Source organism: Pseudophryne corroboree, chromosome 3 (genome assembly GCF_028390025.1).
Source record: "Pseudophryne corroboree isolate aPseCor3 chromosome 3, aPseCor3.hap2, whole genome shotgun sequence".
In the NCBI taxonomy this organism is placed as follows: Eukaryota; Metazoa; Chordata; class Amphibia; order Anura; family Myobatrachidae; genus Pseudophryne; species Pseudophryne corroboree.
In genome coordinates this window covers 331472283-331496357 of record NC_086446.1, presented here as the reverse complement: position 1 = coordinate 331496357, position 24075 = coordinate 331472283, and the positions used below count along the sequence as shown (strand labels likewise).

The 24075-nt window shown below is 32.8% G+C and overlaps 8 non-coding genes across 8 annotated transcripts; all 8 read right to left on the bottom strand.

The window, feature by feature from the left end:
• Positions 1–1018: 1018 nt before the first annotated feature.
• Positions 1019–1090, bottom strand: TRNAP-AGG (transfer RNA proline (anticodon AGG)). The gene has a single exon. It is a non-coding gene; the product is annotated as a tRNA-Pro (tRNA).
• Positions 1091–6527: 5437 nt separating this feature from the next.
• On the bottom strand, positions 6528–6599 carry TRNAP-AGG (transfer RNA proline (anticodon AGG)). Its single transcript has one exon. It is a non-coding gene; the product is annotated as a tRNA-Pro (tRNA).
• A 5438-nt stretch (positions 6600–12037) lies between these two features.
• On the bottom strand, positions 12038–12109 carry TRNAP-AGG (transfer RNA proline (anticodon AGG)). The gene has a single exon. It is a non-coding gene; the product is annotated as a tRNA-Pro (tRNA).
• Positions 12110–17549: 5440 nt separating this feature from the next.
• Positions 17550–17621, bottom strand: TRNAP-AGG (transfer RNA proline (anticodon AGG)). The gene has a single exon. It is a non-coding gene; the product is annotated as a tRNA-Pro (tRNA).
• Positions 17622–21226: 3605 nt separating this feature from the next.
• TRNAP-AGG (transfer RNA proline (anticodon AGG)) lies at positions 21227–21298 on the bottom strand. The gene has a single exon. It is a non-coding gene; the product is annotated as a tRNA-Pro (tRNA).
• Positions 21299–22145: 847 nt separating this feature from the next.
• On the bottom strand, positions 22146–22218 carry TRNAP-AGG (transfer RNA proline (anticodon AGG)). Its single transcript has one exon. It is a non-coding gene; the product is annotated as a tRNA-Pro (tRNA).
• An 849-nt stretch (positions 22219–23067) lies between these two features.
• On the bottom strand, positions 23068–23139 carry TRNAP-AGG (transfer RNA proline (anticodon AGG)). The gene has a single exon. It is a non-coding gene; the product is annotated as a tRNA-Pro (tRNA).
• An 850-nt stretch (positions 23140–23989) lies between these two features.
• On the bottom strand, positions 23990–24061 carry TRNAP-AGG (transfer RNA proline (anticodon AGG)). The gene has a single exon. It is a non-coding gene; the product is annotated as a tRNA-Pro (tRNA).
• Positions 24062–24075: the final 14 nt, after the last annotated feature.

Below are 24075 nucleotides of genomic sequence, written 5' to 3'. Positions count from 1 at the left end.
ACAGCGGAGGCCGCGGCCGATGAAAACACCACTCTGCATGTGGAAACTCAGGAACAGCGGAATCCGGTCCTGGAACGCTGAGCCCGCCCCAGGAGGCATCCGAAGGGTAAGTAATGGCGTCCAGATACCCGGATCGTGACACTAAGCAAGAATCATACCCCTAGATTAACGAGCCAACTGTTCATGCTTTTCATGTATACTAATGAAATTGGAAGTGAAACTGTTGGAATACATTAGTATTTTAAAATACTATCAGATAATAGAACTAAACACTTTTAAAGAACCTGAGAAAACAGGCTTATCCAGGATATGAACCTGGTGCCTTTTCCACTCAAAGCAAAAATCATACACCCAGACCAACAAGCCACAAGCTAAATCATTTCTTATTCAGATTTTACCATTTTTAAAGTAAAACTCAAATTATTTAATTAAAAAATGCAATAAGCTGGAAAAAAAGATGTTACATTTTAAAAATACCATAACAATTTAAAAATGTTTTGGTAGCATAGCTAAAATGTTTCCTTAAGGTACATTTTTGTCCAAGTATGCATATTTGGAAAGTTCAGTGCCAAGATTTAGGGGTTCCTATAGAGTTTGAACTTTTCTGATAGTTTGAACCTAAGACTTGTCTCATACTGTGTGCAACTTAAGCATACAGACCAAGAAGAAAGAAAAAAACAAAAACCTGCAATTAATTGTTGACCTTTTTGTTTGTCAAAAAGAGACTATTCTTTTAAGCCACTCATTGTTTCTTAGAAAAAAGCAGGGTAAGATAAAAACCTGTAATTTCATTTTGATAGTTTTTTATTTGTCAAAATGAGACTTCTTTGAAGCCACTCAAGGTTACTTAGACAAAATGGAATCTACAGTATACCCAATATACCACCAAATGGTTGACAGTTTACTAAATATGCATAAGTATATATTTTTTTATGGATTTTCAAAAGCAAAATTCACTTGATGCTTTTGACATCAATCAGATAATGGAACCATGGGATTTAAAAGAATCTGAGAAGATGGGCTCGTCCGGGATTTGAATCCGGGACCTCTCGCACCCTAAGCGAGAATCATACCCCTAGACCAACGAGCCAACTGTTCATGCATCTTTCATGTATACTAATGAAATTGGAAGTGAAACTGTTGGAATACATTAGTAAGTATTTTAAAATACTATCAGATAATAGAACTAAGCACTTTTAAAGAACCTGAGAAAACAGGCTAATCCAGGATATGAACCTTGGGCCTTTTCCACTCAAAGCAAAAATCATACACCCAGACCAACAAGCCACAAGCTAAATAATTTCTTATTCAGATTTTACCATTTTTAAAGTAAAACTCAAATTATTTAATTAAAAAATGCAATAAGCTGGAAAAAAAGATGTTACATTTTAAAAATACCATAACAATTTAAAAATGTATTGGTAGCATAGCTAAAATGTTTCCGTAAGGTAAATTTTTGTCTAAGTATGCATATTTGGAAAGTTCAGTGCCAAGATTTAGGGGTTCCTATAGAGTTTGAACTTTTCTGATAGTTGGAACCTAAGACTTGTCTCTTACTGTGTGCAACTTAAGCATACAGACCAAGAAGAAAGAAAAAAAAAAAAAACCTGCAATTAATTGTTGACCTTTTTGTTTGTCAAAAAGAGCCTATTCTTTTAAGCCACTCATTGTTTCTTAGAAAAAAGCAAGGTAAGATAAAAGCCTGCAATTTCATTTTGACAGTTTTTTATTTGTCAAAATGAGACTTCTTGAAGCCACTCAAGGTTACTTAGACAAAATGGAATCTACAGTATACCAAATATACCACCAAATGGTTGACAGTTTACTAAATATGCATAAGTATATATTTTTTTATGGATTTTCAAAAGCAAAATTCACTTGATGCTTTTGACATAAATCAGATAATGGAACCATGGGATTTAAAAGAACTTGAGCTCGTCCGGGATTTGAACACGGGACCTCTCGCACCCTAAGCGAGAATCATACCCCTAGACCAACGAGACAACTGTTCATGCATTTTGATGCATACTAATGAAATTGGAAGTGAACCTTATGGAATACATTAGTAAGTATTTTAAAATACTATCAGATAATAGAACTAAGCACTTTTAAAGAACCTGAGAAAACAGGCTAATCCAGGATATGAACCTGGGGCCTTTTCCACTCAAAGCAAAAATCATACACCCAGACCAACAAGCCACAAGCTAAATAATTTCTTATTCAGATTTTACCATTTTTAAAGTAAAACTCAAATTATTTAATTAAAAAAATGCAATACGCTGGAAAAAAAGAAGTTACATTTTAAAAATACCATAACAATTTAAAAATGTATTGGTAGCATAGCTAAAATGTTTCCTTAAGGTAAATTTTTGTCCAAGTATGCATATTTGGAAAGTTCAGTGCCAAGATTTAGGGGTTCCTATAGAGTTTGAACTTTTATGATAGTTGGAACCTAAGACTTGTCTCATACTGTGTGCAACTTATGCATACAGACCAAGAAGAAAGAAAAAAACAAAAACCTGCAATTAATTGTTGACCTTTTTGTTTGTCAAAAAGAGCCTATTCTTTGAAGCCACTCATTGTTTCTTAGAAAAAAGCAAGGTAAGAGAAAAACCTGTAATTTCATTTTGACAGTTTTTAATTTGTCAAAATGAGACTTCTTTGAAGCCACTCAAGATTACTTAGACAAAATGGAATCTACAGTATACCCAATATACCACCAAATGGTTGACAGTTTACTAAACATGCATAAGTATATATTTTTTATGGATTTTCAAAAGCAAAATTCACTTGATGCTTTTGACATCAATCAGATAATGGAACCATGGGATTTAAAAGAATCTGAGAAGATGGGCTCATCGGGGATTTGAACCCAGGACCTCTCGCACCCTAAGTGAGAATCATACCCCTAGACCAACGAGCCAACTGTTCATGCCTTTTTCATGTATACTAATGAAATTGGAAGTGAAACTGTTGGAATACATTAGTAAGTATGTTAAAATACTATCAGATAATAGAACTAAGCACTTTTAAAGAACCTGAGAAAACAGGCTAATCCAGGATATGAACCTGGGGCCTTTTCCACTCAAAGCAAAAATCATACACCCAGACCAACAAGCCACAAGCTAAATAATTTCTTATTCAGATTTTACCATTTTTAAAGTAAAACTCAAATTATTTAATAAAAAAAATGCAATACGCTGGAAAAAAAGAAGTTACATTTTAAAAATACCATAACAATTTAAAAATGTATTGGTAGCATAGCTAAAATGTTTCCTTAAGGTAAATTTTTGTCCAAGTATGCATATTTGGAAAGTTCAGTGCCAAGATTTAGGGGTTCCTATAGAGTTTGAACTTTTATGATAGTTGGAACCTAAGACTTGTCTCTTACTGTGTGCAACTTAAGCATACAGACCAAGAAGAAAGAAAAAAAACAAAAACCTGCAATTAATTGTTGACCTTTTTGTTTGTCAAAAAGAGCCTATTCTTTTAAACCACTCATTGTTTCTTAGAAAAAAGCAAGGTAAGAGAAAAACCTGCAATTTCATTTTGACAGTTTTTTATTTGTCAAAATGAGACTTCTTGAAGCCACTCAAGGTTACTTAGACAAAATGGAATCTACAGTATACCCAATATACCACCAAATGGTTGACAGTTTACTAAATATGCATAAGTATATACTTTTTTGATGGATTGGCAAAAGCAAAATTCACTTGATGCTTTTGACAACAGTAAGATAATGGAACCATGGGATTTAAAAGAACCTGAGAAGATGTGCTTGTCCGGGATTTGAACCTGGGACCTCTCGCACCCTAAGCGAGAATCATACCCCTAGACCAATGAGCCAACTGCTAATGCTATTTCATGTATACTAATAAAATTGGAAGTGAAACTGTTGGAATACATTAGTAAGTATTTTAAAATACTATCAGATAATAGAACTAAGCACTTTTAAAGAACCTGAGAAAACAGGCTAATCCAGGATATGAACCTGGTGCCTTTTCCACTCAAAGCAAAAATCATACACCCAGACCAACAAGCCACAAGCTAAATAATTTCTTATTCAGATTTTACCATTTTTAAAGTAAAACTCAAATTATTTAATTAAAAAATGCAATACGCTGGGAAAAAAGATGTTACATTTTAAAAATACCATAACAATTAAAAAATGTATTATTAGCATAGCTAAAAATTTCCTTAAGGTAAATTTTTGTCCAAGTATGCATATTTGGAAAGTTCAGTGCCAAGATTTAGGGGTTCCTATAGAGTTTGAACTTTTATGATAGTTGGAACCTAAGACTTGTCTCTTACTGTGTGCAACTTAAGCATACAGACCAAGAAGAAAGAAAAAAAACAAAAACCTGCAATTAATTGTTGACCTTTTTGTTTGTCAAAAAGAGCCTATTCTTTTAAACCACTCATTGTTTCTTAGAAAAAAGCAAGGTAAGAGAAAAACCTGCAATTTCATTTTGACAGTTTTTTATTTGTCAAAATGAGACTTCTTGAAGCCACTCAAGGTTACTTAGACAAAATGGAATCTACAGTATACCCAATATACCACCAAATGGTTGACAGTTTACTAAATATGCATAAGTATATACTTTTTTGATGGATTGGCAAAAGCAAAATTCACTTGATGCTTTTGACAACAGTAAGATAATGGAACCATGGGATTTAAAAGAACCTGAGAAGATGTGCTTGTCCGGGATTTGAACCTGGGACCTCTCGCACCCTAAGCGAGAATCATACCCCTAGACCAATGAGCCAACTGCTAACGCTATTTCATGTATACTAATAAAATTGGAAGTGAAACTGTTGGAATACATTAGTAAGTATTTTAAAATACTATCAGATAATAGAACTAAGCACTTTTAAAGAACCTGAGAAAACAGGCTAATCCAGGATATGAACCTGGTGCCTTTTGCACCCAAAGCAAAAATCATACACCCAGACCAACAAGCCACAAGCTAAATAATTTCTTATTCAGATTTTACCATTTTTAAAGTAAAACTCAAATTATTTAATTAAAAAATGCAATACGCTGGAAAAAAAGATGTTACATTTTAAAAATACCATAACAATTAAAAAATGTATTATTAGCATAGCTAAAAATTTCCTTAAGGTAAATTTTTGTCCAAGTATGCATATTTGGAAAGTTCAGTGCCAAGATTTAGGGGTTCCTATAGAGTTTGAACTTTTCTGATAGTTGGAACCTAAGACTTGTCTCATACTGTGTCCAACTTATGCATACAGACCAAGAAGAAAGAAAAAAACAAAAACCTGCAATTAATTGTTGACCTTTTTGTTTGTCAAAAAGAGCCTATTCTTTAAAGCCACTCATTGTTTCTTAGAAAAAAGCAAGGTAAGAGAAAAACCTGCAATTTCATTTTGACAGTTTTTTATTTGTCAAAATGAGACTTCTTGAAGCCACTGAAGGTTACTTAGACAAAATGGAATCTACAGTATACCCAATATACCACCAAATGGTTGACAGTTAACTAAATATGCTTAAGTATATACTTTTTTGATGGATTGGCAAAAGCAAAATTCACTTGATGCTTTTGACATCAATCAGATAATGGAACCATTGGATTTAAAAGAACTTGAGAAGTTGGGCTCGTCCGAGATCTGAACCCTGGCTTGCTCGCACCCTAAGCAAGAATCATACCCCTAGATTAACGAGCCAACTGTTCATGCTTTTCATGTATACTAATGAAATTGGAAGTGAAACTGTTGGAATACATTAGTATTTTAAAATACTATCAGATAATAGAACTAAACACTTTTAAAGAACCTGAGAAAACAGGCTTATCCAGGATATGAACCTGGTGCCTTTTCCACTCAAAGCAAAAATCATACACCCAGACCAACAAGCCACAAGCTAAATAATTTCTTATTCAGATTTTACCATTTTTAAAGTAAAACTCAAATTATTTAATTAAAAAATGCAATAAGCTGGAAAAAAAGATGTTACATTTTAAAAATACCATAACAATTTAAAAATGTTTTGGTAGCATAGCTAAAATGTTTCCTTAAGGTACATTTTTGTCCAAGTATGCATATTTGGAAAGTTCAGTGCCAAGATTTAGGGGTTCCTATAGAGTTTGAACTTTTCTGATAGTTTGAACCTAAGACTTGTCTCATACTGTGTGCAACTTAAGCATACAGACCAAGAAGAAAGAAAAAAACAAAAACCTGCAATTAATTGTTGACCTTTTTGTTTGTCAAAAAGAGACTATTCTTTTAAGCCACTCATTGTTTCTTAGAAAAAAGCAGGGTAAGATAAAAACCTGTAATTTCATTTTGATAGTTTTTTATTTGTCAAAATGAGACTTCTTTGAAGCCACTCAAGGTTACTTAGACAAAATGGAATCTACAGTATACCCAATATACCACCAAATGGTTGACAGTTTACTAAATATGCATAAGTATATATTTTTTATGGATTTTCAAAAGCAAAATTCACTTGATGCTTTTGACATCAATCAGATAATGGAACCATGGGATTTAAAAGAATCTGAGAAGATGGGCTCGTCCGGGATTTGAATCCGGGACCTCTCGCACCCTAAGCGAGAATCATACCCCTAGACCAACGAGCCAACTGTTCATGCATCTTTCATGTATACTAATGAAATTGGAAGTGAAACTGTTGGAATACATTAGTAAGTATTTTAAAATACTATCAGATAATAGAACTAAGCACTTTTAAAGAACCTGAGAAAACAGGCTAATCCAGGATATGAACCTGGTGCCTTTTCCACTCAAAGCAAAAATCATACACCCAGACCAACAAGCCACAAGCTAAATAATTTCTTATTCAGATTTTACCATTTTTAAAGTAAAACTCAAATTATTTAATTAAAAAATGCAATAAGCTGGAAAAAAAGATGTTACATTTTAAAAATACCATAACAATTTAAAAATGTATTGGTAGCATAGCTAAAATGTTTCCGTAAGGTAAATTTTCGTCTAAGTATGCATATTTGGAAAGTTCAGTGCCAAGATTTAGGGGTTCCTATAGAGTTTGAACTTTTCTGATAGTTGGAACCTAAGACTTGTCTCTTACTGTGTGCAACTTAAGCATACAGACCAAGAAGAAAGAAAAAAACAAAAACCTGCAATTAATTGTTGACCTTTTTGTTTGTCAAAAAGAGCCTATTCTTTTAAGCCACTCATTGTTTCTTAGAAAAAAGCAAGGTAAGAGAAAAACCTGTAATTTCATTTTGACAGTTTTTTATTTGTCAAAATGAGACTCCTTTGAAGCCACTCAAGGTTACTTAGACAAAGTGGAATCTACAGTATACCCAATATACCACCAAATGGTTGACAGTTAACTAAATATGCTTAAGTATATACTTTTTTGATGGATTGGCAAAAGCAAAATTCACTTGATGCTTTTGACATCAATCAGATAATGGAACCATTGGATTTAAAAGAACTTGAGAAGTTGGGCTCGTCCGAGATCTGAACCCTGGCTCGCTCGCACCCTAAGCAAGAATCATACCCCTAGACTAACGAGCCAACTGTTCATGCTTTTCATGTATACTAATGAAATTGGAAGTGAAACTGTTGGAATACATTAGTATTTTAAAATACTATCAGATAATAGAACTAAACACTTTTAAAGAACCTGAGAAAACAGGCTTATCCAGGATATGAACCTGGTGCCTTTTCCACTCAAAGCAAAAATCATACACCCAGACCAACAAGCCACAAGCTAAATAATTTCTTATTCAGATTTTACCATTTTTAAAGTAAAACTCAAATTATTTAATAAAAAAATGCAATAAGCTGGAAAAAAAGATGTTACATTTTAAAAATACCATAACAATTTAAAAATGTTTTGGTAGCATAGCTAAAATGTTTCCTTAATGTACATTTTTGTCCAAGTATGCATATTTGGAAAGTTCAGTGCCAAGATTTAGGGGTTCCTATAGAGTTTGAACTTTTCTGATAGTTTGAACCTAAGACTTGTCTCATACTGTGTGCAACTTAAGCATACAGACCAAGAAGAAAGAAAAAAACAAAAACCTGCAATTAATTGTTGACCTTTTTGTTTGTCAAAAAGAGCCTATTCTTTTAAGCCACTCATTGTTTCTTAGAAAAAAGCAGGGTAAGATAAAAACCTGTAATTTCATTTTGATAGTTTTTTATTTGTCAAAATGAGACTTCTTTGAAGCCACTCAAGGTTACTTAGACAAAATGGAATCTACAGTATACCCAATATACCACCAAATGGTTGACAGTTTACTAAATATGCATAAGTATATTTTTTTTATGGATTTTCAAAAGCAAAATTCACTTGATGCTTTTGACATCAATCAGATAATAAAACCATGGGATTTAAAAGAATCTGAGAATATGGGCTCGTCCGGGATTTGAATCCGGGACCTCTTGCACCCTAAGCGAGAATCATACCCCTAGACCAACGAGCCAACTGTTCATGCATCTTTCATGTATACTAATGAAATTGGAAGTGAAACTGTTGGAATACATTAGTAAGTATTTTAAAATACTATCAGATAATAGAACTAAGCACTTTTAAAGAACCTGAGAAAACAGGCTAATCCAGGATATGAACCTGGTGCCTTTTCCACTCAAAGCAAAAATCATACACCCAGACCAACAAGCCACAAGCTAAATAATTTCTTATTCAGATTTTACCATTTTTAAAGTAAAACTCAAATTATTTAATTAAAAAATGCAATAAGCTGGAAAAAAAGATGTTACATTTTAAAAATACCATAACAATTTAAAAATGTATTGGTAGCATAGCTAAAATGTTTCCTTAAGGTAAATTTTTGTCCAAGTATGCATATTTGGAAAGTTCAGTGCCAAGATTTAGGGGTTCCTATAGAGTTTGAACTTTTCTTATAGTTGGAACCTAAGACTAGTCTCATACTGTGTGCAACTTAAGCATACAGACCAAGAAGAAAGAAAAAAACAAAAACCTGCAATTAATTGTTGACCTTTTTGTTTGTCAAAAAGAGCCTATTCTTTTAAGCCACTCATTGTTTCTTAGAAAAAAGCAAGGTAAGAGAAAAACCTGTAATTTCATTTTGACAGTTTTTTATTTGTCAAAATGAGACTCCTTTGAAGCCACTCAAGGTTACTTAGACAAAGTGGAATCTACAGTATACCCAATATACCACCAAATGGTTGACAGTTAACTAAATATGCTTAAGTATATACTTTTTTGATGGATTGGCAAAAGCAAAATTCACTTGATGCTTTTGACATCAATCAGATAATGGAACCATTGGATTTAAAAGAACTTGAGAAGTTGGGCTCGTCCGAGATCTGAACCCTGGCTTGCTCGCACCCTAAGCAAGAATCATACCCCTAGATTAACGAGCCAACTGTTCATGCTTTTCATGTATACTAATGAAATTGGAAGTGAAACTGTTGGAATACATTAGTATTTTAAAATACTATCAGATAATAGAACTAAACACTTTTAAAGAACCTGAGAAAACAGGCTTATCCAGGATATGAACCTGGTGCCTTTTCCACTCAAAGCAAAAATCATACACCCAGACCAACAAGCCACAAGCTAAATCATTTCTTATTCAGATTTTACCATTTTTAAAGTAAAACTCAAATTATTTAATTAAAAAATGCAATAAGCTGGAAAAAAAGATGTTACATTTTAAAAATACCATAACAATTTAAAAATGTTTTGGTAGCATAGCTAAAATGTTTCCTTAAGGTACATTTTTGTCCAAGTATGCATATTTGGAAAGTTCAGTGCCAAGATTTAGGGGTTCCTATAGAGTTTGAACTTTTCTGATAGTTTGAACCTAAGACTTGTCTCATACTGTGTGCAACTTAAGCATACAGACCAAGAAGAAAGAAAAAAACAAAAACCTGCAATTAATTGTTGACCTTTTTGTTTGTCAAAAAGAGACTATTCTTTTAAGCCACTCATTGTTTCTTAGAAAAAAGCAGGGTAAGATAAAAACCTGTAATTTCATTTTGATAGTTTTTTATTTGTCAAAATGAGACTTCTTTGAAGCCACTCAAGGTTACTTAGACAAAATGGAATCTACAGTATACCCAATATACCACCAAATGGTTGACAGTTTACTAAATATGCATAAGTATATATTTTTTTATGGATTTTCAAAAGCAAAATTCACTTGATGCTTTTGACATCAATCAGATAATGGAACCATGGGATTTAAAAGAATCTGAGAATATGGGCTCGTCCGGGATTTGAATCCGGGACCTCTTGCACCCTAAGCGAGAATCATACCCCTAGACCAACGAGCCAACTGTTCATGCATCTTTCATGTATACTAATGAAATTGGAAGTGAAACTGTTGGAATACATTAGTAAGTATTTTAAAATACTATCAGATAATAGAACTAAGCACTTTTAAAGAACCTGAGAAAACAGGCTAATCCAGGATATGAACCTGGTGCCTTTTCCACTCAAAGCAAAAATCATACACCCAGACCAACAAGCCACAAGCTAAATAATTTCTTATTCAGATTTTACCATTTTTAAAGTAAAACTCAAATTATTTAATTAAAAAATGCAATAAGCTGGAAAAAAAGATGTTACATTTTAAAAATACCATAACAATTTAAAAATGTATTGGTAGCATAGCTAAAATGTTTCCTTAAGGTAAATTTTTGTCCAAGTATGCATATTTGGAAAGTTCAGTGCCAAGATTTAGGGGTTCCTATAGAGTTTGAACTTTTCTTATAGTTGGAACCTAAGACTAGTCTCATACTGTGTGCAACTTAAGCATACAGACCAAGAAGAAAGAAAAAAACAAAAACCTGCAATTAATTGTTGACCTTTTTGTTTGTCAAAAAGAGCCTATTCTTTTAAGCCACTCATTGTTTCTTAGAAAAAAGCAAGGTAAGAGAAAAACCTGTAATTTCATTTTGACAGTTTTTTATTTGTCAAAATGAGACTCCTTTGAAGCCACTCAAGGTTACTTAGACAAAGTGGAATCTACAGTATACCCAATATACCACCAAATGGTTGACAGTTAACTAAATATGCTTAAGTATATACTTTTTTGATGGATTGGCAAAAGCAAAATTCACTTGATGCTTTTGACATCAATCAGATAATGGAACCATTGGATTTAAAAGAACTTGAGAAGTTGGGCTCGTCCGAGATCTGAACCCTGGCTTGCTCGCACCCTAAGCAAGAATCATACCCCTAGATTAACGAGCCAACTGTTCATGCTTTTCATGTATACTAATGAAATTGGAAGTGAAACTGTTGGAATACATTAGTATTTTAAAATACTATCAGATAATAGAACTAAACACTTTTAAAGAACCTGAGAAAACAGGCTTATCCAGGATATGAACCTGGTGCCTTTTCCACTCAAAGCAAAAATCATACACCCAGACCAACAAGCCACAAGCTAAATCATTTCTTATTCAGATTTTACCATTTTTAAAGTAAAACTCAAATTATTTAATTAAAAAATGCAATAAGCTGGAAAAAAAGATGTTACATTTTAAAAATACCATAACAATTTAAAAATGTTTTGGTAGCATAGCTAAAATGTTTCCTTAAGGTACATTTTTGTCCAAGTATGCATATTTGGAAAGTTCAGTGCCAAGATTTAGGGGTTCCTATAGAGTTTGAACTTTTCTGATAGTTTGAACCTAAGACTTGTCTCATACTGTGTGCAACTTAAGCATACAGACCAAGAAGAAAGAAAAAAACAAAAACCTGCAATTAATTGTTGACCTTTTTGTTTGTCAAAAAGAGACTATTCTTTTAAGCCACTCATTGTTTCTTAGAAAAAAGCAGGGTAAGATAAAAACCTGTAATTTCATTTTGATAGTTTTTTATTTGTCAAAATGAGACTTCTTTGAAGCCACTCAAGGTTACTTAGACAAAATGGAATCTACAGTATACCCAATATACCACCAAATGGTTGACAGTTTACTAAATATGCATAAGTATATATTTTTTTATGGATTTTCAAAAGCAAAATTCACTTGATGCTTTTGACATCAATCAGATAATGGAACCATGGGATTTAAAAGAATCTGAGAAGATGGGCTCGTCCGGGATTTGAATCCGGGACCTCTCGCACCCTAAGCGAGAATCATACCCCTAGACCAACGAGCCAACTGTTCATGCATCTTTCATGTATACTAATGAAATTGGAAGTGAAACTGTTGGAATACATTAGTAAGTATTTTAAAATACTATCAGATAATAGAACTAAGCACTTTTAAAGAACCTGAGAAAACAGGCTAATCCAGGATATGAACCTGGTGCCTTTTCCACTCAAAGCAAAAATCATACACCCAGACCAACAAGCCACAAGCTAAATAATTTCTTATTCAGATTTTACCATTTTTAAAGTAAAACTCAAATTATTTAATTAAAAAATGCAATAAGCTGGAAAAAAAGATGTTACATTTTAAAAATACCATAACAATTTAAAAATGTATTGGTAGCATAGCTAAAATGTTTCCGTAAGGTAAATTTTTGTCTAAGTATGCATATTTGGAAAGTTCAGTGCCAAGATTTAGGGGTTCCTATAGAGTTTGAACTTTTCTGATAGTTGGAACCTAAGACTTGTCTCTTACTGTGTGCAACTTAAGCATACAGACCAAGAAGAAAGAAAAAAAAAAAAAACCTGCAATTAATTGTTGACCTTTTTGTTTGTCAAAAAGAGCCTATTCTTTTAAGCCACTCATTGTTTCTTAGAAAAAAGCAAGGTAAGATAAAAGCCTGCAATTTCATTTTGACAGTTTTTTATTTGTCAAAATGAGACTTCTTGAAGCCACTCAAGGTTACTTAGACAAAATGGAATCTACAGTATACCAAATATACCACCAAATGGTTGACAGTTTACTAAATATGCATAAGTATATATTTTTTTATGGATTTTCAAAAGCAAAATTCACTTGATGCTTTTGACATAAATCAGATAATGGAACCATGGGATTTAAAAGAACTTGAGCTCGTCCGGGATTTGAACACGGGACCTCTCGCACCCTAAGCGAGAATCATACCCCTAGACCAACGAGACAACTGTTCATGCATTTTGATGCATACTAATGAAATTGGAAGTGAACCTTATGGAATACATTAGTAAGTATTTTAAAATACTATCAGATAATAGAACTAAGCACTTTTAAAGAACCTGAGAAAACAGGCTAATCCAGGATATGAACCTTGGGCCTTTTCCACCCAAAGCAAAAATCATACACCCAGACCAACAAGCCACAAGCTAAATAATTTCTTATTCAGATTTTACCATTTTTAAAGTAAAACTCAAATTATTTAATTAAAAAAATGCAATACGCTGGAAAAAAAGAAGTTACATTTTAAAAATACCATAACAATTTAAAAATGTATTGGTAGCATAGCTAAAATGTTTCCTTAAGGTAAATTTTTGTCCAAGTATGCATATTTGGAAAGTTCAGTGCCAAGATTTAGGGGTTCCTATAGAGTTTGAACTTTTATGATAGTTGGAACCTAAGACTTGTCTCATACTGTGTGCAACTTATGCATACAGACCAAGAAGAAAGAAAAAAACAAAAACCTGCAATTAATTGTTGACCTTTTTGTTTGTCAAAAAGAGCCTATTCTTTGAAGCCACTCATTGTTTCTTAGAAAAAAGCAAGGTAAGAGAAAAACCTGTAATTTCATTTTGACAGTTTTTAATTTGTCAAAATGAGACTTCTTTGAAGCCACTCAAGATTACTTAGACAAAATGGAATCTACAGTATACCCAATATACCACCAAATGGTTGACAGTTTACTAAATATGCATAAGTATATATTTTTTATGGATTTTCAAAAGCAAAATTCACTTGATGCTTTTGACATCAATCAGATAATGGAACCATGGGATTTAAAAGAATCTGAGAAGATGGGCTCGTCGGGGATATGAACCCAGGACCTCTCGCACCCTAAGTGAGAATCATACCCCTAGACCAACGAGCCAACTGTTCATGCCTTTTTCATGTATACTAATGAAATTGGAAGTGAAACTGTTGGAATACATTAGTAAGTATGTTAAAATACTATCAGATAATAGAACTAAGCACTTTTAAAGAACCTGAGAAAACAGGCTAATCCAGGATATGAACCTGGGGCCTTTTCCACTCAAAGCAAAAATCATACACCCAGACCAACAAGCCACAAGCTAAATAATTTCTTATTCAGATTTTACCATTTTTAAAGTAAAACTCAAATTATTTAATAAAAAAAATGCAATACGCTGGAAAAAAAGAAGTTACATTTTAAAAATACCATAACAATTTAAAAATGTATTGGTAGCATAGCTAAAATGTTTCCTTAAGGTACATTTTTGTCCAAGTATGCATATTTGGAAAGTTCAGTGCCAAGATTTAGGGGTTCCTATAGAGTTTGAACTTTTATGATAGTTGGAACCTAAGACTTGTCTCTTACTGTGTGCAACTTAAGCATACAGACCAAGAAGAAAGAAAAAAAAAAAACCTGCAATTAATTGTTGACCTTTTTGTTTGTCAAAAAGAGCCTATTCTTTTAAACCACTCATTGTTTCTTAGAAAAAAGCAAGGTAAGAGAAAAACCTGCAATTTCATTTTGACAGTTTTTTATTTGTCAAAATGAGACTTCTTGAAGCCACTCAAGGTTACTTAGACAAAATGGAATCTACAGTATACCCAATATACCACCAAATGGTTGACAGTTTACTAAATATGCATAAGTATATACTTTTTTGATGGATTGGCAAAAGCAAAATTCACTTGATGCTTTTGACAACAGTAAGATAATGGAACCATGGGATTTAAAAGAACCTGAGAAGATGTGCTTGTCCGGGATTTGAACCTGGGACCTCTCGCACCCTAAGCGAGAATCATACCCCTAGACCAATGAGCCAACTGCTAATGCTATTTCATGTATACTAATAAAATTGGAAGTGAAACTGTTGGAATACATTAGTAAGTATTTTAAAATACTATCAGATAATAGAACTAAGCACTTTTAAAGAACCTGAGAAAACAGGCTAATCCAGGATATGAACCTGGTGCCTTTTCCACTCAAAGCAAAAATCATACACCCAGACCAACAAGCCACAAGCTAAATAATTTCTTATTCAGATTTTACCATTTTTAAAGTAAAACTCAAATTATTTAATTAAAAAATGCAATACGCTGGAAAAAAAGATGTTACATTTTAAAAATACCATAACAATTAAAAAATGTATTATTAGCATAGCTAAAAATTTCCTTAAGGTAAATTTTTGTCCAAGTATGCATATTTGGAAAGTTCAGTGCCAAGATTTAGGGGTTCCTATAGAGTTTGAACTTTTATGATAGTTGGAACCTAAGACTTGTCTCTTACTGTGTGCAACTTAAGCATACAGACCAAGAAGAAAGAAAAAAAACAAAAACCTGCAATTAATTGTTGACCTTTTTGTTTGTCAAAAAGAGCCTATTCTTTTAAACCACTCATTGTTTCTTAGAAAAAAGCAAGGTAAGAGAAAAACCTGCAATTTCATTTTGACAGTTTTTTATTTGTCAAAATGAGACTTCTTGAAGCCACTCAAGGTTACTTAGACAAAATGGAATCTACAGTATACCCAATATACCACCAAATGGTTGACAGTTTACTAAATATGCATAAGTATATACTTTTTTGATGGATTGGCAAAAGCAAAATTCACTTGATGCTTTTGACAACAGTAAGATAATGGAACCATGGGATTTAAAAGAACCTGAGAAGATGTGCTTGTCCGGGATTTGAACCTGGGACCTCTCGCACCCTAAGCGAGAATCATACCCCTAGACCAATGAGCCAACTGCTAATGCTATTTCATGTATACTAATAAAATTGGAAGTGAAACTGTTGGAATACATTAGTAAGTATTTTAAAATACTATCAGATAATAGAACTAAGCACTTTTAAAGAACCTGAGAAAACAGGCTAATCCAGGATATGAACCTGGTGCCTTTTGCACCCAAAGCAAAAATCATACACCCAGACCAACAAGCCACAAGCTAAATAATTTCTTATTCAGATTTTACCATTTTTAAAGTAAAACTCAAATTATTTAATTAAAAAATGCAATACGCTGGAAAAAAAGATGTTACATTTTAAAAATACCATAACAATTAAAAAATGTATTATTAGCATAGCTAAAAATTTCCTTAAGGTAAATTTTTGTCCAAGTATGCATATTTGGAAAGTTCAGTGCCAAGATTTAGGGGTTCCTATAGAGTTTGAACTTTTCTGATAGTTGGAACCTAAGACTTGTCTCATACTGTGTGCAACTTATGCATACAGACCAAGAAGAAAGAAAAAAACAAAAACCTGCAATTAATTGTTGACCTTTTTGTTTGTCAAAAAGAGCCTATTCTTTAAAGCCACTCATTGTTTCTTAGAAAAAAGCAAGGTAAGAGAAAAACCTGCAATTTCATTTTGACAGTTTTTTATTTGTCAAAATGAGACTTCTTGAAGCCACTGAAGGTTACTTAGACAAAATGGAATCTACAGTATACCCAATATACCACCAAATGGTTGACAGTTTACTAAATATGCATAAGTATATATTTTGTATGGATTTTCAAAAGCAAAATTCTCTTGATGCTTTTGACATCAATCAGATAATGGAACCATGGGATTTAAAAGAATCTGAGAAGATGGGCTCGTCCGGGATTTGAACCTGGGACCTCTCGCACCCTAAGCGAGAATCATACTCCTAGACCAACGAGCCAACTGTTCATGCATTTTTCATGTATACTTATGAAATTGGAAGTGAAACTGTTGGAATACATTAGTAAGTATTTTAAAATACTATCAGATAATAGAACTAAGCACTTTTAAAGAACCTGAGAAAACAGGCTTATCCAGGATATGAATCTGGGGCCTTTTGCACCCAAAGCAAAAATCATACACCCAGACCAACAAGCCACAAGTTAAATAATTTCTTATTCAGATTTTACCATTTTTAAAGTAAAACTCAAATTATTTAATAAAAAAATGCAATACGCTGGAAAAAAAGATGTTACATTTTAAAAATACCATAACAATTAAAAAATGTATTGGTAGCATAGCTAAAATGTTTCCTTAAGGTAAATTTTTGTCCAAGTATGCATATTTGGAAAGTTCAGTGCCAAGATTTAGGGGTTCCTATAGAGTTTAAACTTTTCTGATAGTTGGAACCTAAGACTTGTCTCATACTGTGTGCAACTTATGCATACAGACCAAGAAGAAAGAAAAAAACAAAAACCTGCAATTAATTGTTGACCTTTTTGTTTGTCAAAAAGAGCCTATTCTTTGAAGCAACTCATTGTTTCTTAGAAAAAAGCAAGGTAAGAGAAAAACCTGTAATTTCATTTTGACAGTTTTTAATTTGTCAAAATGAGACTCCTTTGAAGCCACTCAAGATTACTTAGACAAAATGGAATCTACAGTATACCCAATATACCACCAAATGGTTGACAGTTTACTAAATATGCATAAGTATATATTTTTTTATGGATTTTCAAAAGCAAAATTCACTTGATGCTTTTGACATCAATCAGATAATGGAACCATGGGATTTAAAAGAATCTGAGAAGATGGGCTCGTCCGGGATTTGAACCCAAGACCTCTCGCACCCTAAGCGAGAATCATACCCCTAGACCAACGAGCCAACTGTTCATGCATTTTTCATGTATACTAATGAAATTGGAAGTGAAACTGTTGGAATACATTAGTAAGTATTTTAAAATACTATCAGATAATAGAACTAAGCACTTTTAAAGAACCTGAGAAAACAGGCTAATCCAGGATATGAACCTGGTGCCTTTTCCACTCAAAGCAAAAATCATACACCCAGACCAACAAGCCACAAGCTAAATAATTTCTTATTCAGATTTTACCATTTTTAAAGTAAAACTCAAATTATTTAATAAAAAAAAATGCAATAAGCTGGAAAAAAAGATGTTACATTTTAAAAATACCATAACAATTTAAAAATGTATTGGTAGCATAGCTAAAATGTTTCCTTAAGGTAAATTTTTGTCCAAGTATGCATATTTGGAAAGTTCAGTGCCAAGATTTAGGGGTTCCTATAGAGTTTGAACTTTTCTGATAGTTGGAACCTAAGACTTGTCTCATACTGTGTGCAACTTAAGCATACAGACCAAGAAGAAAGAAAAAACAAAAACCTGCAATTAATTGTTGACCTTTTTGTTTGTCAAAAAGAGCCTATTCTTTTAAGCCACTCATTGTTTCTTAGAAAAAAGCAAGGTAAGAGAAAAACCTGTAATTTCATTTTGACAGTTTTTAATTTGTCAAAATGAGACTTCTTTGAAGCCACTCAAGGTTACTTAGACAAAGTGGAATCTACAGTATACCCAATATACCACCAAATGGTTGACAGTTAACTAAATATGCTTAAGGATATACTTTTTTGATGGATTGGCAAAAGCAATATTCACTTGATGCTTTTGACATCAATCAGATAATGGAACCATGGGATTTAAAAGAACCTGAGAAAATGGACTCGTCCGGGATTTGAACCCGAGACCTCTCGCACCCTAAGCGAGAATCATTCCCCTATACCAACGAGCCAACTGTTCATGCATTTTGATGCATACTAATGAAATTGGAAGTGAACCTGTTGGAATACATTAGTAAGTATTTTAAAATACTATCAGATATTAGAACTAAGCACTTTTAAAGAACCTAAGAAAACAGGCTCATCCAGGATATGAACCTGGGGCCTTTTGCACCCAAAGCAAAAATCATACACCCAGACCAACAAGCCACAAGCTAAATAATTTCTTATTCAGATTTTACCATTTTTAAATTAAAACTCAAATTATTTAATAAAAAAATGCAATAAGCTGGAAAAAAGATGTTATATTTTAAAAATACCATAACAATTTAAAAATGTATTGGTAGCATAGTTAAAATGTTTCCTTAAGGTAAATTTTTGTCCAAGTATGCATATTTGGAAAGTTCAGTGCCAAGATTTAGGGGTTCCTAAAGAGTTTGAACTTTTCATTTAGTTGGAACCTTAGACTTGTCTCATACTGTGTGCAACTTATGCATACAGACCAAGAAGAAAGAAAAAAACAAAAACCTGCAATTAATTGTTGACCTTTTTGTTTGTCAAAAATAGCCTATTCTTTTAAGCCACTCATTGTTTCTTAGAAAAAAGATAGGTAAGAGAAAACCTGTAATTTCATTTTGACAGTTTTTAATTTGTCAAAATGAGACTTCTTTGAAGCCACTCAAGATTACTTAGACAAAATGGAATCTACAGAATACCCAATATACCACCAAATGGTTGACAGTTTACTAAATATGCATAAGTATATACTTTTTTGATGGATTGGCAAAAGCAAAATTCACTTGATGCTTTTGACATCAATCAGATAATGGAACCATGGGATTTAAAAGAACCTGAGAAGTTGGGCTCATCCGAGATCTGAACCCTGGATCTCTCGCACCCTAAGCGAGAATCATACCCCTAGACTAACGAGCCAACTGTTCATGCTTTTCATGTATACTAATGAAATTGGAAGTGAAACTGTTGGAATACATTAGTATTTTAAAATACTATCAGATAATAGAACTAAGCACTTTTAAAGAACCTGAGAAAACAGGCTTATCCAGGATATGAACCTGGTGCCTTTTCCACTCAAAGCAAAAATCATACACCCAGACCAACAAGCCACAAGCTAAATAATTTCTTATTCAGATTTTACCATTTTTAAAGTAAAACTCAAATTATTTAATTAAAAAATGCAATAAGCTGGAAAAAAAGATGTTACATTTTAAAAATACCATAACAATTTAAAAATGTTTTGGTAGCATAGCTAAAATGTTTCCTTAAGGTAAATTTTTGTCCAAGTATGCATATTTGGAAAGTTCAGTGCCAAGATTTAGGGGTTCCTATAGAGTTTGAACTTTTCTGATAGTTTGAACCTAAGACTTGTCTCATACTGTGTGCAACTTAAGCATACAGACCAAGAAGAAAGAAAAAAACAAAACCCTGCAATTAATTGTTGACCTTTTTGTTTGTCAAAAAGAGCCTATTCTTTTAAGCCACTCATTGTTTCTTAGAAAAAAGCAGGGTAAGATAAAAACCTGTAATTTCATTTTGATAGTTTTTTATTTGTCAAAATGAGACTTCTTTGAAGCCACTCAAGGTTACTTAGACAAAATGGAATCTACAGTATACCCAATATACCACCAAATGGTTGACAGTTTACTAAATATGCATAAGTATATTTTTTTTATGGATTTTCAAAAGCAAAATTCACTTGATGCTTTTGACATCAATCAGATAATGGAACCATGGGATTTAAAAGAATCTGAGAAGATGGGCTCGTCCGGGATTTGAATCCGAGACCTCTCGCACCCTAAGCGAGAATCATACCCCTAGACCAACGAGCCAACTGTTCATGCATCTTTCATGTATACTAATGAAATTGGAAGTGAAACTGTTGGAATACATTAGTAAGTATTTTAAAATACTATCAGATAATAGAACTAAGCACTTTTAAAGAACCTGAGAAAACAGGATAATCCAGGATATGAACCTGGTGCCTTTTCCACTCAAAGCAAAAATCATACACCCAGACCAACAAGCCACAAGCTAAATAATTTCTTATTCAGATTTTACCATTTTTAAAGTAAAACTCAAATTATTTAATTAAAAAATGCAATAAGCTGGAAAAAAAGATGTTACATTTTAAAAATACCATAACAATTTAAAAATGTATTGGTTGCATAGCTAAAATGTTTCCTTAAGGTACATTTTTGTCCAAGTATGCATATTTGGAAAGTTCAGTGCCAAGATTTAGGGGTTCCTATAGAGTTTGATCTTTTCTGATAGTTGGAACCTAAGACTTGTCTCATACTGTGTGCAACTTAAGCATACAGACCAAGAAGAAAGAAAAAAACAAAAACCTGCAATTAATTGTTGACCTTTTTGTTTGTCAAAAAGAGCCTATTCTTTGAAGCCACTCATTGTTTCTTAGAAAAAAGCAAATTAAAATAAAAACCTGTAATTTCATTTTGACAGTTTTTAATTTGTCAAAATGAGACTCCTTTGAAGCCACTCAAGATTACTTAGACAAAATGGAATCTACAGTATACCCAATATACCACCAAATGGTTGACAGTTTACTAAATATGCATAAGTATATATTTTTTTATGGATTTTCAAAAGCAAAATTTACTTGATGCTTTTGACATCAATCAGATAATGGAACCATGGGATTTAAAAGAATCTGAGAAGATGGGCTCGTCCGGGATTTGAACCCGGGCCCTCTCGCACCCTAAGCGAGAATCATACCCCTAGACCAACGAGCCAACTGTTCCTGCATTTTTCATGTATACTAATGAAATTGGAAGTGAAACTGTTGGAATACATTAGTAAGTATTTTAAAATACTATCAGATAATAGAACTAAGCACTTTTAAAGAACCTGAGAAAACAGGCTAATCCAGGATATGAACCTGGTGCCTTTTCCACTCAAAGCAAAAATCAAACACCCAGACCAACAAGCCACAAGCTAAATCATTTCTAATTCAGATTTTACCATTTTTAAAGTAAAACTCAAATTATTTAATTAAAAAATGCAATAAGCTGGAAAAAAAGATGTTACATTTTAAAAATACCATAACAATTTAAAAATGTATTGGTAGCATAGCTAAAATGTTTCCTTAAGGTACATTTTTGTCCAAGTATGCATATTTGGAAAGTTCAGTGCCAAGATTTAGGGGTTCCTATAGAGTTTGAACTTTTCTGATAGTTTGAACCTAAGACTTGTCTCATACTGTGTGCAACTTAAGCATACAGACCAAGAAGAAAGAAAAAAACAAAAACCTGCAATTAATTGTTGACCTTTTTGTTTGTCAAAAAGAGCCTATTCTTTTCAGCCACTCATTGTTTCTTAGAAAAAAGCAGGGTAAGATAAAAACCTGTAATTTCATTTTGATAGTTTTTTATTTGTCAAAATGAGACTTCTTTGAAGCCACTCAAGGTTACTTAGACAAAATGGAATCTACAGTATACCCAATATACCACCAAATGGTTGACAGTTTACTAAATATGCATAAGTATATATTTTTTATGGATTTTCAAAAGCAAAATTCACTTGATGCTTTTGACATCAATCAGATAATGGAACCATGGGATTTTCAAGAATCTGAGAAGATGAGCTCGTCCGGGATTTGAACCCGGGACTTCTCGCACCCTAAGCGAGAATCATACCCCTAGACCAACGAGCCAACTGTTCATGCATTTTTCATGTATACTAATGAAATTGGAAGTGAAACTGTTGGAATACATTAGTAAGTATTTTAAAATACTATCAGATAATAGAACTAAGCACTTTTAAAGAACCTGAGAAAACAGGCTAATCCAGGATATGAATCTGGGGCCTTTTGCACCCAAAGCAAAAATCATACACCCAGACCAACAAGCCACAAGTTAAATAATTTCTTATTCAGATTTTAACATTTTTAAAGTAAAACTCAAATTATTTAATTAAAAAATGCAATAAGCTGGAAAAAAAGATGTTACATTTTAAAAATACCATAACAATTTAAAAATGTATTGGTAGCATAGCTAAAATGTTTCCTTAAGGTACATTTTTGTCCAAGTATGCATATTTGGAAAGTTCAGTGCCAAGATTTAGGGGTTCCTATAGAGTTTGAACTTTTCTGATAGTTGGAACCTAAGACTTGTCTCATACTGTGTGCAACTTAAGCATTCAGACCAAGAAGAAAGAAAAAAACAAAAACCTGCAATTAATTGTTGACCTTTTTGTTTGTCAAAAAGAGCCTATTCTTTGAAGCCACTCATTGTTTCTTAGAAAAAAGCAAGGTAAGAGAAAAACCTGTAATTTCATTTTGACAGTTTTTCATTTGTCAAAATGAGACTTCTTTGAAGCCACTCAAGATTACTTAGACAAAATGGAATCTACAGTATACCCAATATACCACCAAATGGTAGACAGTTTACTAAATATGCATATGTATATATTTTTTTATGGATTTTCAAACGCAAAATTCACTTGATTCTTTTGACATCAATCAGTTAATGGAACCATGGGATTTAAAATAATCTGAGAAGATGGGATCGTCCGGGATTTGAACCCGGGACCTCTCGCACCCTAAGCGAGAATCATACCCCTAGACCAACGAGCCAACTGTTCATGACTTTTTCATGTATACTAATGAAATTGGAAGTGAAACTGTTGGAATACATTAGTAAGTATTTTAAAATACTATCAGATAATAGACTAAGCAATTTTAAAGAACCTGAGAAAACAGGCTAATCCAGGATATGAACCTGGGGCCTTTTCCACCCAAAGCAAAAATCATACACTCAGACCAACAAGCCACAAGCTAAATAATTTCTTATTCAGATTTTACCATTTTTAAAGTAAAACTCAAATTATTTAATAAAAAAAAATGCAATACGCTGGAAAAAAAGATGTTACATTTTAAAAACACCATAACAATTAAAAAATGTATTGGTAGCATAGCTAAAATGTTTCCTTAAGGTAAATTTTTGTCCAAGTATGCATATTTGGAAAGTTCAGTGCCAAGATTTAGGGGTTCCTATAGAGTTTGAACTTTTATGATAGTTGGAACCTAAGACTTGTCTCATACTGTGTGCAACTTAAGCATACAGACCAAGAAGAAAGAAAAAATAAAAAATCTGCCATAAATTGTTGACCTTTTTGTTTGTCAAAAAGAGCCTATTCTTTTAAGCCACTCATTGTTTCTTAGAAAAAAGCAAGGTAAGAGAAAAACCTGCAATTTCATTTTGACAGTTTTTTATTTGTCAAAATGAGACTTCTTGAAGCCACTGAAGGTTACTTAGACAAAATGGAATCTACAGTATACCCAATATACCACCAAATGGTTGACAGTTTACTAAATATGCATAAGTATATACTTTTTTGATGGATTGGCAAAAGCAAAATTCACTTGATGCTTTTGACATCAATAAGACAATGGAACCATGGGATTTTAAAGAACCTAAGAAGATGGGCTCGTCCAGGATTTGAACCCGGGACCTCTCGCGCCCTAAGCGAGAATCATACCCCTAGACCAACGAGCCAACTGTTAATGCTT